At 44.2% G+C, this 19,792-nt stretch overlaps 1 long non-coding RNA gene across 3 annotated transcripts in view; it reads right to left on the minus strand.

Annotated features, from left to right (window-relative positions):
- Positions 1-228: 228 nt before the first annotated feature.
- Positions 229-19,792, minus strand: part of LOC118776288 — a 55,733-nt gene continuing 36,169 nt past the window's right edge. For all 3 annotated transcript variants that reach the window (XR_005004918.1, XR_005004920.1, XR_005004919.1), the window contains exons 3-4: positions 5,012-5,085; positions 229-870 (exon numbers count right to left, since the gene is read on the minus strand). This is a non-coding gene — a long non-coding RNA (uncharacterized LOC118776288). The remainder of the gene's footprint in view (positions 871-5,011; positions 5,086-19,792) is intronic.

Genomic DNA, 19,792 nt, shown 5'->3' on the forward strand with positions numbered 1-19,792 from the left:
CAGTCAAACTCCAGCTGTCATGTGTACGGGGTTTAACTTGGTGACAGCCAATAGAACTACGTGACAAACTGCTCAAACACAAAGTGTTGATCTGCAAAATATACTTTATTGAATCAATCATATGTTTGACAAAAGAAGGCCAATGCCTAAAGAATAAACACATAAGACTTTTCATGTCACAGCATTCAATATTAACAACAGAAATATGTATTTTTGAAGGCACTGTAGCATGCATAGCAGTTGCCAACAATGATGTGATAATGGAATCCTCTTTCACTGAGATGTTGGCAATTGTATTCTATGTCGAACAATCCACAGATAACAGTTACCATTGACACAATAAGGCAGAAGAGGTTTGGCATTGTCTCTGCCAGATGGCACACGTTGATGGTTGTGTACATCTGTCTGGCTCAGGGTTTATTGCTTTACATTACTTTTACATGTAAAGTAATATGTTTCAGTGTTGCTACGTGTAAGCAGAAACCAGCAATTGCACTGGAAAGCAAATGGTTTCAGTTTACAGAATGCCACCTTTCCTAGCACTGCTGACACAAAGAAGAAAAAAAAAATATATTAAGCGTGTGCACTGTATCGAGGAAGCATTCGAAAGATCAGGGACCATAGCAACTGTAACTGTTTACCTTGGGCCAGTGACATATTGAAGTGAAACTATTTCTTCCTGTTTCCTCTTTCGCATGAATTCTTGTGAACCCATAGACAGATCGGCGTAAGGTTCTGTGCCATCTGTCTGAAGACAATGGAGGTGTGGTCCAAACCTGGATCTTACTTTCCATCAGAGAGCAATGCTGTCACTTCTCCTACATGGGTGTAGGCCATGTTTGCTCTCCGTTGCCTACAGGGGAGCTCCATCTGAAAATGTAAAGAAAAGCATTAATAAAGACCAAAATGGAGAAACATGCTTTCTGCACATACTCCATTGTACTAACAGTTTACCATATGTCGTGGCAAGTTACAAGTTGGTAGGTTTTAAAAAAAAACAAATACTCTTCGAATGCTAATACACTGCATGTGATAAAATGTCTAGAGCAATAGACCCTGGAGGGGTTGCAGGTTTCTGTCTGTGGTGACACATATCTGTTGCACCCTTGAGCAATGTAATTCACCTCAGTTCTATTTACCGGTGCAGAAGTCAACTTCTTTAAGGTCATCTGCTAGACAAATAAACAATGTCCACCTGTGTGCTAATACTAACACAAGAAATGATACATTTCAAGACATCTCATCAATGGAAAATTAATCAGGTGCAAAAATGCACCTGCATAAATACACATAAATGCTTGGCTAACTAGCCACATTGTGTGCTCTTCATGGTTCTCTCTCAGAAACCACACAGTGCACAGCACAACAATGCAAGACCACGTTTTCAGAGGGACAACAAAAGGCGTGTGACAGGAGGAATTCTCTGCACTTCACACCACACTTTTGTTTGCCTCTCCATGTACCCTTCTCACATGTATTTTCTTACACATATCCTTATAACCTGATGAGACCTTTCATTTTGTCCACACAGCCCAGGTCTGGGAGTGTCTGTACATTATAGCTACTTATTATTTTCTCATAGGCTGCAAGGCAAGGGAGCACTTTATCAGATCTCACATGTTCTTTTTTCTTCCTCTTCTTCTCTTTTTTTTTCTTCAAACAAGGTATTATGGTATTATGTTTCCTGAAACTATAGAGGCCGATGACATGAAAGAGAGTTTGCTCTGGACTGTCTCTGTGGGAACGCGTAAGAAAGCACACATACAGTATCTTGGCCTGGACAATGATCTCTGTCTCCATGTTTGTCCCTGAGAATAACTCAACATCCAGTGAATTCAGTATTGTGGTTGCCTTACAACAGAACAACAGCACTGAATACAGTTTGTAGCAGATTACTCATCCATACTGCAGCAAAGACTCATCAACCTGTTTTCTCTTGTTTTTTTTGCTGCATACATATTTTGTTTTCCAGATAAAGTTTGTATTTGCTGAAGATAAATACATTTTTTTAATTCAGTGACATTATATTTAGATATATAGTGTATTTAGAATTCAGTCATAGGACCTTTTTGGTCATGCAATAGTTACTTAGAATAACAAATCACATCTTCATTAAAATCAGCCCGGTTCAGTAACACCAAGCATGATATAATGCCTATGTTTGAATGGCAACAAATGGCACTACCAACTTTTAAACCTGGAATATCAGGACATCCATCGGGGGTAATTATTCCTGCTGACCTGAAAGAATGAGGATCATATCATCATTGAATCGCACACACTCCAAAAAGAGATAAAGACATAAAGGTATGCTCTCTGAACCAGTGTGTCCCTTTTGGAGAACGAGCACTGGCCACACCCTTGTTAGCAACCTATTAAAAAGCCTCAGTCTCGATGCCCCATTTCTCCACTGCTCTTCCGAAATCATCAAGCTGCCCTACATCTGGGAATGGACTGAAACACATGAGCAGACCTGAATGGTGATATTAGCCTGAACTTGACTCTCTGTCACCAACAAACCGTGGCGCTGATGCTGATTCCATCTCCAGGGTACTCAGATAGCAAAAGGTGTTCAGATTAATTTACATGCAAAAGTGAATAAGTAGCAAACCGAGAACAGGTGTGCTAGCATTTGAGCTTACACTGACAAGCAATAAAACCAATGCTACATCATGAAATTTTTAGACATGCTCCACTGCTAGTGGTGCAAATGTCAGCTTCATGAATCCAACTGGTCATACCCATGATGGTTCAGGGGGATACAAATCTCAGACTGAATTTCCAGATTAGTCAGAGAGTAGACAACGTACTGTTACCAGAGTCCCTTAGAACACGAACTGTGTAGGACAATCTCTAGAGATAAAAATAACTAATGCACTGTGATCATAATGCCATCATATTCCATGACATTGAGACCACAGCAAAGACACGGCCGGCGTGTGAGAGGTGGCTCCACAAAATGACGCATGCATACAACATGGCAAAAGAGCAATTCCTGTACAAGTACATCCTTGACTTTTTTTTCAAAAATGAAACAGAAGCCCAGAAACAATGCTTCCTACAAAAAAAGGTCAAATGAGGTGAACTCTTATCCCTCTGATGGTGCCGGCAACAATCTGCAGGGCCAGGCTCCACAATACGCTGAGCAGCTGGAGCTCATCACAGAGTCTTTGATGACTGACTGTGGACAACAAAGCACTTTAATTGGTGGAAATCAGTGGCTCATTGATGATTTTTGGGGGGCGGCTTTGTAGTAGTTACACGAGTAGTTAGAGCTCTGGGTGGGTTCCAGTCACAGGTGATACATGGCTGTTACACTATTGAATAAGGTACATCATTTCAATGGCTTCATTACAAACTCCAGCAGTGCAAATTCATTACAGAGTACTGTCCTGTACAGCTCATCTCTATGGGGAGGAATCAGGCATTCCTGAAGCCCTGGGCATTTCTCATGGTTGTGGGTTCGATTATGCATGAATATGAATCATCACTTCACAATTTTTTGTCAATGCAAACTTCACACCGTGAAGTTTGCATTGAGAGAGCCACAGCTGCAGTTAACTGACACTAAAGAAAGTTGCTGGCTCTGCATCAATGAGAAATGAGCACCTTGTGGTAGTCTGCCAATAGCCTATGAGTCCACGCCTAATTATGGGACATAAATCAAGGACCAGCTACAAATCGAGTCTCGTTGGGTTGGTTCAATTCCCAACTGGGTATCCTCACAAAACCCTCAGCTGTTCATATGTGTTTCATGATACTGTCCTCAGATCGGTCATTTTATCAGGGAGAGAATCTAAAATCCCATAAGTAAAGGCTCATTCACTGCACCAGGGCTACACTGAACAGAGGCAGACCGAGCTGACGTGTAAAGCCTTTAAAAAATTAATGTGCCCAAAAACCCTACGTATCACTCTTGCATCGCTTCATGGAGGAGAGTACGTCTGAAGGCTTTTTTTTTAAGCTTTCCCCTTATCTGAGGGCAGGAGGAAGAGGAGGGGAGGGAGGGGAGGGAGGGGAGGTACAAGCTACACTCATTCAGCACGGTGTACTGGAGCAGACGTGCTGAAAAATGCCCATGAAAAGACAGCAGCTCGCTGCCTGGCTGTGGTTCTAGCTTTACCACTCACATTCCATTCTGCTGCGTCGACCATACTGTCACCGGAATAAATAATGTATAGTCTTTTTTATGGAACAGAGGGGAAAGCACATCCTTTCAGATGAGGGAACAAGGCCTATTTAGGTGTAATGGCCATGGCTAAGTCGAGGATTTGACGTGTGATGCAGGGAGGTTCACATGGCAGAGAAACTAATGGAGAAGGCGTCCCTTTGTGGTCAGTCTTTTGAGGAGTGGCATATGGAGGGTGAGGAACTGGACTTAAAATCATAAGGTTGAAGGCTCAAATAGTGATAGAAAAATGAGGCCTTATCAGCTCCAAGATGAAGCCATCAGGGACCCACTGGTTCAAATAAAAAAATCTCTTTTGTACCCTTACTTTGTTAGTTGCTCTCGATAAGAACAAATGCAATCACAAATGTCACTATTGCCCGTACTTAATCCTGAGTTTGACTATTATGTGGTTTGCACTTGTGCATGTATTTCTCCAGTTGGTCTGGATGCATACTTGTCATTGATTTATCAGTGAGAAACTGCTGCACCTCCCCAGTTAAAAGCTTTTCATTCAGTGTAATAAATGGGTTTTAGCTTCTGTCATTGGCTTAAGGGGCAGCAGATACAGAAGCAATGATGATGGGAAATGTAGTTTTTCCTTGTCACGCATATTGAGAAAAAAGCCTGTGAATGATGTGAGCGGAAGAGTGGTTTTCGGATTGCAAATGTCGAAAAGCGACATGACAAATGCCCCTTGGCGCCGCCAGAATGACAGAGCGCGCACGCGGAGAACAAAGGCTGCAGGCATGCAGTCCGCATAGCCGCGATCTCCGACCGTTCGCCGTTTCCTTGCGGCGCCCGCGAGAGCGTACACCATTAGGTGCCTAATATTCCGCTCACCTTAACGAACAGAGGCGCCATCCTTCCCTTCAAATTAAGCCGTCAGCTGTTGTCTCCCCGCGGACTCGTCCTTCCTGGAAGAAAATGAAATAATTGCAGATTAAATCACGCCGGGGCGAGAGGGAGTCCGTTTGATAAGGAAACTTCCATGTGACAAGCTGGATCAGGCATCGCCTCGCTGTTTGACCTTGGGCAAATGACCTGACCTACTTTTTACGCTTTGCGCTATCACCCTGGAAGAAAAGCAGCAACGCTAAAATAAAAAAGAACCGCATGAAGGCAGGACCACACCGCAAATCTCAGAGAACACAAGAACAGCAACAAACGGGATCATGTTGCTCCCTTAATCACCGCCCCATTTCGGGTACATTGAAAGAGTTTCAGCTACTGTAAATAATTCACCGGGGCGCGCTGTTCGCCCTTTTAACCCCTCAACAAATGCACATCCTGCCTGGGTTGCAAACACACCCCCCAGAATAGGGCTGAGGGGCAAGCTTGGATATAACAGACATGTTGTGCGTGAACACGGTCCTCTGTGGGACAGAATTAATTGGAGCTCATTACATCATCAATTAATGGAGTTGGAGGGTGCGTGTGTGGCCGTGGTCGCCCTGATGGTTGTTGTTAGACCACAGCTTGACGTGAACGCAGGGAGACAACATGGAAGAGGGTGTGCAAGCATTCAAGCTTCACCTTTGCTGACATGTGACCTATTTCCAATCCCACAGAGAGCAAATGTGAGAGCTACATGGTTCATTTAGGTATGTATTTGTGCTGTGTGCATCTGTGGTGCAGGCATCAAGAGTCATTTGGTCAAGCAGAATTATGGGATTAGGGCAAGCAGCAATGAAGCAAATAAAGATATACCATGAACATTCTCCTCCCTCTGTTTACACATAACATGCACATAGGCATGTGTACACATGTAAACACACACACACACACACACACTCAAGTGCAATCACATGTGGAACTCACCCCTAACTGGCAGTAGCATTTACATTAGAGGGGGAAAAAAATCTCTCAAAAATATGATCTCATAATCATCTCACAACATTTCTCTGACTCTAGCCGAAGGAGGAAAAACATACATGTTCCTCCTGACCTCCTCCTTCCTCCTGGTGCTAATGATGGGCAAAATCAGACCTGTCATGCCTTGTTGAGTTGTAAGTCATGACCTTTGACCCCACAGACCTCTAGGCCCCAGCACTACCTCAGTACTGAATGGTGCCACCCTTCCACACAACCACACTCTGTGGATTTCCAAGGTGACAATGTGCACACCGTATTCTTCCATAATTACAAGCAGCGCCTGAGACAGCAAATGAATGCAAGCAGGTCTCCTGCTAGCAAGCTAGATAACTAGCTAAGTACAGCAATGATACACAGCCGTGTGGAGTCTCGGGAGGGAGGCTTTGGCTATCGTTCTCACCGCACACTCTACTGCCTTTTGCAGCCAATCATTGCATTGACCAAGCTGTTTTACCATCCTTCACCACTTGTGTGTCAAAGACAGCTGGAAAACCTCTGGGACTGCATCCCTGAGGACGGGAGTGGAGTAGCCCCTTAGGAGCATGATATTGCATTGCTCATGGTGGACTAAAGGAAAACACCTCCAGGAATGTACAGAGGTACCTTCTGTATTCGGCTAGTACTGCAGCGCTGTTACTGCTGTGATCTAGAAACGGAGCATGCTAACCATAAGTCCTGGTGAATGCCACGCTGTACTTGTTTCTTGATGGAGGAAAAAAAAAAAACAGAGTTGTGGAATGAATAAAAGAAGACGGGGAGACACCCCCGGAAAACGCAAGCCGCAGAAAAGAGCGGGAACGAGATAGGGCCTGTGTCTCCATTTTTCCCCTTTCATCCCAATGTGCTCCTGTGAGACCATATAAGAAATGCAAATGGTGTGGCATGAGTGTGTAATACAGTGTAATTAGGAAACATGCCGTGATGGTGATGAGAGGGATTTTTCTTAAGAAGAAAGGGAATTTTTAATAGTGTTCTGCCAGCTGGGTAGCAGATATGTGCCCACCTGGGATTTGGCCTCCGCCTTTCTTTTGTGCAAGTTCTTCTTTTTTTTTCTTGAGCTCTGTGATTTAAACCAGATCCCAAATTTGATTTTGCTTCATATGATATACATTTAAGAATGAAAATTAGCATTGTGTAATTTTTGTAAAGAGACTATTCAGATTTAATGACAAATATATATGATTAGCTCCCAGCCAGACAAGAGACAATAACCTTTCATTTGCATTAATAACTACAAAGGGCACAGCTTTAAATTAAATACTGTATGTTAGCTGTGCCTTAGATCCTATATTGAGGAAGAAAAAAAAAATATAAACCTGGAAATGAACTCCAGATAAACTGGGCTATGCCGTTGGCATTGAAATAGTTAATCACAGCACACATGGTGAATATAAATTAGGAAGGCAATACCATGTTTAAAAATAAAAAAAGAAACACAGTGCCAAATGCACTATGTCAGTGGCAATGTTCTGTTAACAATGACTGCTCTGAGGCTATAGGCTATAGCCTAAATATTTGTATATATGTGAAATACAGAATTACTAAGCATAATATAATAGCATAACAAAATATAATACAATGGTATAACAACACAAAGATATCTGTACAATATGTGTATATGTCCATATATATGTATAGATCTGTCTATTCCCTTATATACAGACACATACACACGCGCACACACGCACACACACACACACACACATATATATGTGTGTGTATGTGGGAGTGTATGTGTGTGCGCCTGTGTGTGTGTCGGAGAGTGTGTCGGTGAGTGTGTACTGTAACACAAAGGCTTTCAAATATCATTTGTATTCATTACTATTTTAAATCTATCCCTTTTCAAACCCCTCCTCTGCCCTTGGCAGAATAGCTTTGGTATATCCTTGGCATGCTGGAGTGTTGTCATGGATACCCCGAGACACTTCCACCAGCGCGGAGTGAGAGAGACTCAGAGCCCTTTGGTAGGCCCTGCGCGGCGCCTCCCGCCCCATGTCAGCTGGACGTGACACATTGCGACAGAGGCGATAATGCAGATACACGGCGGCCTGAGCCCTCCTCTCTCTCTTACGCATGCCCACATCTAAAGGAGATTTACCCCCGGTATGGCAAAACGCACTCTCCCTGGCGCATTACCCACTGCGACCGCGATCACATACTGCAAACGTATACATATTAATCACCGCAGAAAAAAAAATCAGACACGGTGTATAATTTAAAATGGAGCACGTTTGGCATTTCTTTGTTCAGCGGGTGTTAACACATGAATCCATTCATTTTACAACAGACAGTGTGGAAATGGAAGCCCCCTGTTACAACTACAGAGGAACGGACGGCCCCTTTGTGCATCAATATTATGTCAACTTTGCAGAGTTTAAAAGGGGAAGGAGTGTGTGTGTGTGTGTGTGTGTGTGTTCGCGCGCGCACACGTGGCGTGTGCGTCTGTGCAAGTGTAAGTATGAGTGTGTAATCTACAGCCACTTTAAGCCACACAGGCACACTGGGTATGCCTGAAGTCCATTTAAAAAGCGTGCTTTTCATTAGCCATTATGAATTATTTAGCATTGGGCTCTTTCATCCACCCACATTTCTAAACATATTCTCCATGACAGCTCTGCTGAATGTTTATTTTGAATAGTGAGATTGCATGTGTGTGTATGTGTGTGTGCATTAACAGTTACTTGCTGGGGCAAGAATTACTTGCCTTATTTGCTTGCAGGTATTTCTTGGAGGTAAAATAAAAAAATAACCGTTCTAATTAAGGGTTATTTCGTATATAGGTCATATACATGTAAAGATCGAGTGTTATTTGCCTGTTGGTTTTAGACTTGTGTTCCTTTTTCCTGCATTCCTTCTTTGCTACACTGTTCCCTCTCCCACTCCACACCCCCACTTACTGTACCACTGCCCAGATAAACCCTGATAAAAGGTCACCAATTAGGTTGTACACCTATTTGATTTGCACTCCAGGAGTTCTTTTGGACTTGATCAAATGATCAAAACAACAGAAAAAAACACACCACTATTTGAGTAAATAATTTACACTTACAAAAGAGGGATTCCATTTCCACAGCTCTTAAACATTACAACTAAACTATGACAATATATTCAAATTACCAAATGGCTAAAATAATGAGTCTGAACGTAGATTTGAAATTAATGACTAGAGCTGACTACTTTCGATGGACAGGATACCATGCCTTGGGTATTTAAGAGAAATTTGTTTACATTTCTCATTGACTGTTGTTGTTGCTATTTCACAATACTGTATCTTTATTTCTATTATTGATATCCATTTGAAGTAAGCCCTTTGCTGAGCATATAATTATACTGAGAAAATACTGCAAAGTTCACAGTCATGAATTAATTTACCATGAGTGGAAAAAAAGATCAAAATAATTACAGGAATTGAACCCAGCAATTACGCAAACAATGAAAGGAAAAAAGAAAGACAATTTAAGATATATTTTTACATTTTTTTTCTTTCTTTGAAAGTGCTTTAGCATATTTTCATAGATTGTTTTGTTGTGATGTGCTGTAATTTGGCATTACATACTGGATTGTGTGTGAATCTTTGAACTGTATTGTAATAATTTTTAAAAATATAAATTTAATATTTCGCATTAAATTACATCAATACTACCTCTCCCAAAGGAGCTAGTAATGCCAGTAATGCCTGTATTCTTTGCAATTTATGTTTACAGAAAACAAGGTTGTTTTCAGAACTGCATTTATTGAAAGCTTTTTTCCACCACTGAAGAGCACAATGCCTTTAATTAAAGGGTTAAACTCAATGCCTCTCTCTCCCCCTCCCTTTTTATTATTCCAAGATGGCGGCCCTCCCAGGCAGCACACACCCCCAGCAAATAACCCTCCATGATTGTAGCGCTAATTTGATGTGTCAATTATTCTTATGCTAATGTGGTTACAGTTTCTCACATTTCCCAAGGTCTGTGGCACAGATGGCGGCTGCATGCAAATCTCCCACGAACAATGCTCCACCGTTTCTTTTCATTTCCGGGCAGCAAAAAAATGACAATGTCAGAAAACGGAACAAAGCAAACAACAAACAAGAGACCGGCATTATATGCAACAGCAGTATCTGAATGCCTTTTTCGCTGTGCATATGGTATCACGGCAGAGAGACGCAGTGACGAGGATACCCTCAACGCGGGGCACCAAGGCGTGGCTCTGCGAGGCTTCTCTGACAGCGCGCTGAAGGCTGGGGGGTTTGTTATTCCTAGCCCCCCCACGACCAACACCACCACCAGCAATGCAAGACACAAAAGGAGAGCTATTGCGCGCCCAGGATTTGAATGCCATCCTGGCACTAGGCGTTACACAAAATGGGAGGCTCTGCACAGATCGCAGAGGATACCCCAGCACCTGCGTACCAACGAGAAATGGCACGTGCTGAGGGTGTAGTCCTTGCCCTCCCCCCCATCGAAGGGACGACCGAAGAAGGACAGGGAAGGCCTTGTCCTGCCCCATAACGGACAAACAAACAAACAGAACACAAGGCTGCCGCTGACTTCCCTCAGCGTTTCTGGTAATAACCTGCTGCCACTTGTCCTGTCATTGTCACTCAGTATCACTCTGTGTCAGATTTCCCCTTGGTACAACACTAAACAAAGGACACACTGGTTTGCTGATGATTGTTATGCATATTAAGCATGTCCTAAAAGTAAACTTAATTTATTGTGAGCGCAGGCCTGTGATGTCAACTGCAGTACCACAGTGAGGAGGGTGGTGGGTGTGGGTGTGGGTGAGGGTGGCTTACCCTCAAAGGATATCCAATCCAAGAGACCCATCTCTGAATATAATCTGAACATACAATGAGGGCAATGGCAGCTCTGGATGTTACCAATACAAACACGTGAATGTCGCTGACTCTCGGCCTCGCCGAGCCCAGCTGCTATCGCATGTCAGGCAGCCCATTCAAGCTGGAGCCCGAGACGGGCGTGTCCCTCCACAGAGAGATAGATCACCGCACAAGAGGCAGCGCAACGCCCCTGCCACATTTTCTGAGGACCAGGGAGAGCCGGTCCTCTGACCCCGGCTTACCTCCCGGTTAAAAGGCCTTTTAGTTCCTCAAACAGAAGATCAAACATCCGGGCAAAGTGTCCAGTTTCAAGGAGGGGACAATAGGGCCGATGAAACCCTGTCTGAACACAGCAACTGATTCCTCGAGTTCTCTTTTTCCTTCAACAGGTCGAAGAACCGGAGAGTTGATTTCTACAGAGATACTAAAGCCCATAATGACACCTCTCAGATCAGATGGGATCAGCATGACACTTGTTTTGACCTGCATGCTTTATCCCAGTATCATGTGAACATCGTACAGAATGTACACTCTGTGTTCTTATTTCAGGTGAAAAACCCACAATCAAAATAAAAAAGACATATGTCAACTACAAAAAAACCACACAAAACAGCAAAAACCAACACCATAGATTTGTATATTGACATTTTTCTGTCATTCCTGTCTGCTACGTCTTTATTTATTCTACCACAAAATCACTGTTCATGTCACTTGGCCAGTTTTAAGTTTTTTTTTCCTCAATATCATACAGTAGTTTATATTGCCTGGATGTCCAAATACTTAGACTTAGAAGTTTTATAATGAGAATAATATTCCTAGACCTTTTCCCTGAATTATTCGAGACTCCAGAGATGGATTCACTTTCAGTTCAAGTTGCTGGTGTCTGTTTAGGAGACAAAAAGGCTCAAAAAAGGCAAAATAGCTACCTAGGACATTTTAAACCCAAACCCATTTGAAGGTCAACAATTAGATTGTAAAATTCCTTAATTTACTTTCCAGGAGTGCGTCTGTGCTTAACTGATCAAAAGAATAGAGATGAACCCCACCACAACGTGAATACCTAATTTACAGTCACAGGAAGAAAACTAAACCACTGCAGAGTATTCAATGTATAAAAAGGTTAAATGATGGGTCTGAATACAGATTTGGAATGAATGTGGCCTGACAACTTGGGTTGGGCAGGTTACCATGTGTTGGGTATTTAGGTAATTGTAGAAATATGTTGATATGTTCCTCTTGCCCAGTTGCAATACTGTATGTGAGTAACAATTATATAACACCACACGACAAACTGCAAATCTAAGTATTTAAAGAATTTAGACAGCAGAATGAGCCTGTTGATATTTGTGTACTTTGCACCCATTTGAAATCCCCGTGATCAAAAAGACGACTGTGCCATGTTTTCGAGTTTTGCTTCACATCACAAAAAAAAGCTACAAGTTGCAGTAATGCCTTAAAATGGTAGTTAATTGCAATAGTGAAAATACAGGCGAACCCTTTTCATCGAGCAGATCCTTCGACTGCACTTTGAATAAACACCCATATAAGGGAAAGCAATACACTGCTATCACAGCAGTGGTGCTCCCGTGGGAGACATGCTGCTGTACAAGGGACAGAGGGGTTCCCTTGTGGAGACACACTGTACACCGTACTGTGGCCAGGCCCTATGTTTGTACCCATGAAGCCTGTTTCCCTGCAATCGCGCTTTCATCTGCTGCAACTAGCCGCAACTGGTCCACTTTTTCCTCCCCCTTCCTGAGCCATTAGAACCAGGACACGATCCAGGGTGGCGGCGTTAACAAATCCGTGAAGCAGAGAGATAGAGAGAGAGAGAGAGAGAGAGAGAGAGAGAGAGAGACGCCACAGCAAGGGAAACACGCCTACATTAACGTCAGGTTCCAAGTTCCTGTATCTCTCTCCCTCGCCCCCCCCACTCCTCTCTGTGTCTCTCTCTCTCTTTTTTTTTTTTTTTTTAACAAATTCGCGCCAAAGGAAGAGATCTCATGAAGCTGTTACATGAAAAAAACAAGACCTCCTCACAGGCGGAAAAGCGGAGGGGAATTAACGCGCGCTTTGTCCGCAGAGGCCCCGGGACCCGGGGGAAGACTTTTTCAGCGGGACAGAATGGGGGGATTTGGGGGGAACTGCTTAACACTGTCCTGCTTCAGCGCCCATGAGAAAGTTCACAGCCAGCTATTAATCATCATCTTTGTGCGCCTAGCACCCGCCCATCCCCCCCTAAAAAAGAAGGAATAGGCTGATGTCATCATCATTAAACAGTGAGCCGCTAACCAAGAGAGATGGGAAAGTTCCACCAGAAGAAAAAAAAAAAAACAAAACAAAACAAAACACAACTTTTTGGAGGGAATCCATTTCAATAAATTTACATCCCATTTACTATTTTCTCTAACAGACCCCCCCCCCCCCCCCCACACACACACATACATACACACTCAGCCCCCTCCCCCCTGTATGGGAATCATACCCTGAAATGAAACAATGCGCTGCATTTTCAGGGGACCTGCTCTATTATTCTCCTGTCTCAGACCCGGGCTTCCAGGAAGCCCATTGCTGGCGCTGACAGCACGCTTTTCTCATAGCTTCTCCCTCTCATAGCCTTTGCTTGCTTTCAAGTTCAATTTAGCACAATAAAGTTGTTATGCATGACAGTTTGGGGTGCAGAATAGGTGGTGTTTGAGCCTGCTGTGGGGCTACAAAGTGGACCCATTCTCCGCGGGCCGGCTCAGTTACTGAGGCCCCGCTGCTGGGACACCGCAGCGGACTTCCAGACGTTCCCATCCTGACCAAAACAATTAGCTTCAAACCGCAAGGAGCCGCGGGGTCGTCCCCCACCCCCAGCTGCCCCCCCCAACGCCCCCCTGCTCCCAAAGAGGCCTGGCCATCCAGTGTGCAGTGGCGGATTCCAAATTCAACCTGATTTATCCCGTTGCACGCCTCTTTCATCCCCCTCTCTTCCCAGACGATTCCGGCGGGGTTCGGTTTCGTGCCGCTAAAGAGCTGAACGAGGATTTGAAATCTCAACCCGATTAATTCTTTTCATTGCATGTATTCATTAATGAATTTGTTTTTAAAAGGGGGTGGAGCTGAGGCTGATCAGACCTGATTCTATTGGGTGTCAGGGCCAGCTGTGTCACAGACTGTAGAGTCACAGGTAGGAGTGTGGCCCTGAGCCCTTCTCTCTGCAGAACGTGAGGCGAAATGTCTCTTCGGCTGAACATCACCCTGAGCTAGGAGACCAGCTATCTGCAGCCACAGTCCTGCGTGTGTGTGTGTGTGTGTCTGTGGGAAAGATAGAAAGAGAAGGCTGAGAGACGGAACCACAGAACACGCCTGCATGAACAGATCGTACAGATCTGTCACACGAATGCCACCCTTAAACTGAATTTGTAATTTCAACAAACGCTCCGCATTTTTTCTTTTCGTGAAATTTTCATCTTGCCACAAACAAGGTGATGCAAAAGCTTGTAAGCATTAAAAGTAAGATTACATAACCTAGAAAAAATGCATAAAGTAAAAGTCTAGGGGTTGTCAAAACAGCTCAGTTGGGACACACACACCAGAGCATGTGTGTGAGTGCTTGTCTTGTCCCTTCTTCTTCTGCCCTGGTTGCACACTGAAAAGGTGCATGGGAGAGCACTCTCCCTGGACACCAAAATAAGGAGGCCATATGTGCAAGCGTTCTGTGTCATTACGACACACTACATTGCTCTGGAAGACCACCATTACTTAGTTTGTCTTCTATACAAAGTTCTGCCAAGCATGGATAGACTCATTAGAGGGCTATTCTTTGGGACCAATGAAGCTAAAGAGAGCCTCAACAATGGAGCTAATCACAGCCTCTTCCCTGACCTGCGCCCAGATCTTCTCTTCTCACTGCTAGGCCTTATATCATTTCTCAGCAATTTGCCCAGCTGGTTCTGATCACTGTTAACTAACAAATATTCAGTTACTATTCTTCTGTGGACTATGCTGATCACCCCCCCCCCCCCACCCGAAATCTCCTCCTTTTGCCCCCCTCCCATACACCCCTTTTGTCCCCTCAGTCATTTAGCAGCATCACAACACTGCGTGTCGCAGAAAACACAAACGCTCCGAATTAAAATTAAAAAGCAAAATGATTGCTGTGAATCTCAGATAAATGTCCATGAGCCACCATTCGAACAGGAAAACCAACAAACTTGATTTCCGCCGTGCAAATCATTGCTCTTTGTTGCGTCGCCTTTTCTCTCTGAATGGCCGAAGCCCTTTGAGCGAACTGTAGGGTTTTGAGAGGAAGCCGGCTGGAAGACACTGTGTGTGTAACGGGGGGAGGGACTTGGAGGCGGGGGGGGGAGCAGTGGGGGCGGGGGGGCAAAGCGCAATGGTATCAACTGACTGGCTCTTTTCCCGTGCCCAGAAAGAACCTTTGAGAGCGACAGGGAAGAGGGAGCGGGGCAGACAATGCAGCCCACGGCGGCCGGAGGGGGGGGGGGGGGGGGGGGGGGGGGGGGGGGGGTGGAGGGGAGTGCTGACCTTGAACCCTGCCGGTTTGCATTCCCATGACTCCCGGCGGTGGTGGGTGCGTGCGCTCCCAGCAGCTGGGCCGTCTACGGCAGCAGCCATCGCCTGGGTTCCCTATCCCCCCCCCCCCCCCCCCCCCCCCCCCCCCCCCCCCCCCCCCAGAGAGCCAGACCAGACACCCCCCCCCCCCCACCACCACCCTGAACACCTCCCTCTCTTCCTAAGAGTGCACCAACATTCCCTAAGTAACAAACAGCGTAACCTGATCAGTGATTGCGCAGCAATGACTATTATCAAACACATATAAGGAGGAGAAAGACCGAATTGCTATCTTCCCCTCTCAATGTTTGATTAAGGTGTGTTTTGACCCACAAAAATGGAGTGTTGAGATTTCCACTACACTTCCTCCTGTCTTGCATTAAATCCCATTTGCATCTGATCACAGCGCCCTGGTGGGGGCGGGGAGGGGGGGGTCGGTAATATTTTAAGAGGGGCGGCGAGCGACAGAGGAAAAGGCTGAGTTTTGCACAGCGGCGCGACGCGGCTCGTCACCTCTCTCTGCGATGCGCAGACTCTGATTGCGCGGGTACGGTCGCGGGGGCTTCGCTGCCTGATCGGAGGAGCCGGGCAGCGTTAGCAACACGAGGAGGGCCGGGCGCACGGGGGGCTGCGTGGCGCAGGGGAGGGGAGAGCGGAGGACGGACGGAGAGAGCTGATTGGTGGACGCCGCTCTCCCCTCACGATCGCTGCGCTCGAGATGGAACTGCGAGGGTGCTGTGCTGCTCTTAAATCCAGGTCCCTGCTCCCCTCATCCTGTGCGCAGCATGGAAGCCTGCTTCTGACTCTCTGTCTCAGCCGATTGTTTTATATATGTATATATATATATATATATATATATATAAAGACACACACACACACACACACACGTATATAAATACAAATGTAAAAGCAGCATTATACAAAAGCATGCATGGGAGAGCAGCCAGGGCTGGGAGCGTTTGTGAGCACACACTGGAGGGTGTTAACTCTTGCCGTGCCAGCTCCCTGCCGCCAACAGCACTGCACACATGGCACATCATGCAGTCACTCACACGGACATCTTGAGCCGTGACGGACAAGGAGGAATATGCTGCCATGTGCTTGCTATGCGCACTGGAATTCGCTCGGGGTAAGGGCGTCTGCTAAACGGCTAAACATATAAGTAAATGCTTGTTCTGTCATTTGCTGTGTATTATGTACAAATGAATAAATGGTGTCTGGTTGCATTGGTCAATACACTTGTAGGTGCTAAAATATAATTCTTTTAATAAATGCTACAGTCCTGAACCTATTTGAAAAAATATGAATCTGGTTTCCCCAGCATCCTGTTCAACTTTAAACTTGATTGACTGACATGAAATTGCTCTTTAAAAAAATGGAACATAATTAAGGTAATAGAAGATGTTTGAGTTGTTAATATGGGGCTCCCTTAAGAAGATATAGACTCATAATTCATTGAATCAACAACACCAAATATTAAAACTGGCCATTAGAACAAATCGAGGGCAATGATGTAAAACTAAGATTGCTAAGAGAAGCTGCTGATGGGAAATAAAATTACCTTGAAAAATGTATATTCACTTTCATTTCATTTCAAATCAATTCAGTTACATCCACCATAATTATCCCACATTATCCGTCTAAATTAATTTGGCCTTTCACACACATCCACAACCTTGAACATACATGCATATAGTATGTTCCTTGAAGTAAACATGTGCTCTGTAATTTAGTGTTGATCTGCACAGAGAAGGAGACAGCTGCCATGCTGTGGCTGCAGATTTGCAGGAGAACACCACTGTTCCATGCTTTGTGTGTTTGGTGTGTTTGGTGCAGGGACGTGTGACTAGCAGAGTTCGTGGTGATGTTGGGCCTCCTCTGCAGCTGGGAAGAAAGGGCACGTCACAGACAGTCACACCGGCATTAGCCCCACCTGCCCGGCCCCATGCAGCCCGTACACAGGCAATAACGCCACTGGCACAATCCCATCCCGTGCCCGATTAAGACTGCGCTGGAAAAAGACAAACACATGCATACACACGCACACACAAGCACACACATACAGCACACACTGCATTATACATTTGGGCGCGTGTGTGTGTGTGTGCGAACAAGCAAGCCTCAAAAATTAGGCATGCCTTTTACACAAATGATGTTAATATAATCGCACACAGATACAACGCAGCACAGTGCACCTTTCACATTTCCAACCACACTTCTCTCACATCACCAGGGCAGTACAGAGGAAAAGACTGTCACAGCAAAGTGGAGAAATTCAAACTCCCCAGCACTCCTCCGACAATACTCTCCTCTCTTTTCTTAACATAGTTAAGCTCTTACAAGGAGTGGTAAATGAACCTGGCCCATGTGATACATATGAATAATGCTTGGAGTGATTAAAAGTGAAAAATGTTCCCATGTCTCTGCATTATAACGGAGGATCTTCCAGTGACTGTGGGGAGTCCCAGCTATGGAGCTACACAAACAGGAAAGGAAAGTTTTGTTAATTTTAAGGTTGGGGCATGCACTCTGTTTTCTATTTCTGCATGGAGAGCACGTGTGCAGCCCAGGCCTGGGACTAGGCGGCGAATAAATCCACTTTCTTTTACACTCACAGCTTCTTTGATTCCATGACAAGGCTGTCTCCCCCCCTGCAGCTGTGACTCATTTGAACGTTCTAAAATTAGCGAGGGTCCAGAAAGTCGTTATTTATGTTTTTGTTATGCAGGCCGCGATTGAAATAGCTTGCTGTGATCATTACTACAGCCGTGTGAATGAGGCCTTGTCATCAGTGTTTTTGGAGTTTTTGAAGACGAGTGATTTCAGACCAAGACTTGCTCCTAAAGAGATAGACAAAGGAAACATGCACTGCACTGGAATAAGATCATATCCATTTATAGATACCACTTCAGTTAATATTCTATTAAATTGCACTATGAATAACTTTGGCAAAATTTTGCTCTGGTGCAGGTAGTCTTTATTGTCTCACAGGTTTCATGCCAATGCAAAAGCATCCATATCTACCCTTTAAACAACATCAGTGCAATAACCTCAATCCTGATTTCTAGCATTCGAGTGTCGCAGAGCTTTGTTAGACTACTGGCATGGCTTCATATGTCCATGCTGAGGTCTTGCTAAAAATCACAAATGAAGTTACAGTAATCTGGTAATTACAACTAATAATTACCCCAACTCCCAGAGGAAAGGGAACCACAGAAGACAATGATTAATTCAAATAAAGTCCTAGTTCTTAACAAACCTTGAAAATGGATTTTCCATTTTTGAAAAGCTTTTTTTTCAAATACATATATGTGCCATAGTCAAGTATGTGTACATAAGATTCATACCCTGAATTTAATCAACATTTGTCCTACAGTCATACTGACAAATAAATTTAAATTTTACTTTCTTCAATTCAAAGTTTTTTTTTTTTTCATTCATGCTGGTGACCCACAAGCTCGCCAAACAACTTGTGCGGAAAAAAAAAAAACAAAACAAAAGCCAAAGAAAAAACATTTGCGTTTAATTGTGACTCAAAAGGATGAGAACAAATGTTGACTGAATCTGGGGATTTAGTTTTGTTTGCTAGTTTGCTCAGAAGTAGTGTTAACCAGGGTGATTTTAAATTAGGCTTTCATTAGCCTCGTGGGCTAATGATTTTCATCAGCCCATTTTGACAGATGAATTTCCGCCATCTCCAGATTCCAGTTCCCTGATCGCAGCTCCAGCCCGGCCCAGTGTTTATATCATAGTCTTAACTAGTGCTTTGTGTGCTTATAAAACGCACTGCTGATTTACTTCTCTGCCATGTAAAACATCAGAAAACAACCCAACACAGCGAGCCAGTCCCAGGCCACACACAGCTTGGGGCTTTGAATGGGAGGCTGTACATGAAATGAAAGCAAGAAAGAAAGAGAGATACACAGAAAGAGAAAAAGAAAGACAGAATGAAAGGCAATATAACAAAAAGACCTAGGAAGAGAGAAGAAGTGAGAAGAGCTATAATACACATACATACAGTTTATCCACCATTGAAACCAGTATTTAGCGTGACTTAATGCCTCATAAAGGCTTTAACAAAGGATCGGATTAATTACATTTTCTTGTCATTCTTCTTGCACACAGCAACATTTGAAATGATGTTACAGAATTTAGGATCGTCATGTGGTAGAACAGTGTTTTTGCACGCTGTGAGCCACTGACAAGGCACATCCAAACACAATAATCCAGCTTCGTCATTACTGGAAGGGGAATAACTACTGATATTTTTACAACTCGTGTTTTACTGTTTAAAATAGGCCTAAAAGGGACATCGTTGTACGAATCTGCGGGGACTGTTCGGGGCCTACCGTGAAAAATTCCCCCAT

This window comes from Megalops cyprinoides, chromosome 4 (genome assembly GCF_013368585.1).
Source record: "Megalops cyprinoides isolate fMegCyp1 chromosome 4, fMegCyp1.pri, whole genome shotgun sequence".
Lineage (NCBI taxonomy): Eukaryota > Metazoa > Chordata > Actinopteri > Elopiformes > Megalopidae > Megalops > Megalops cyprinoides.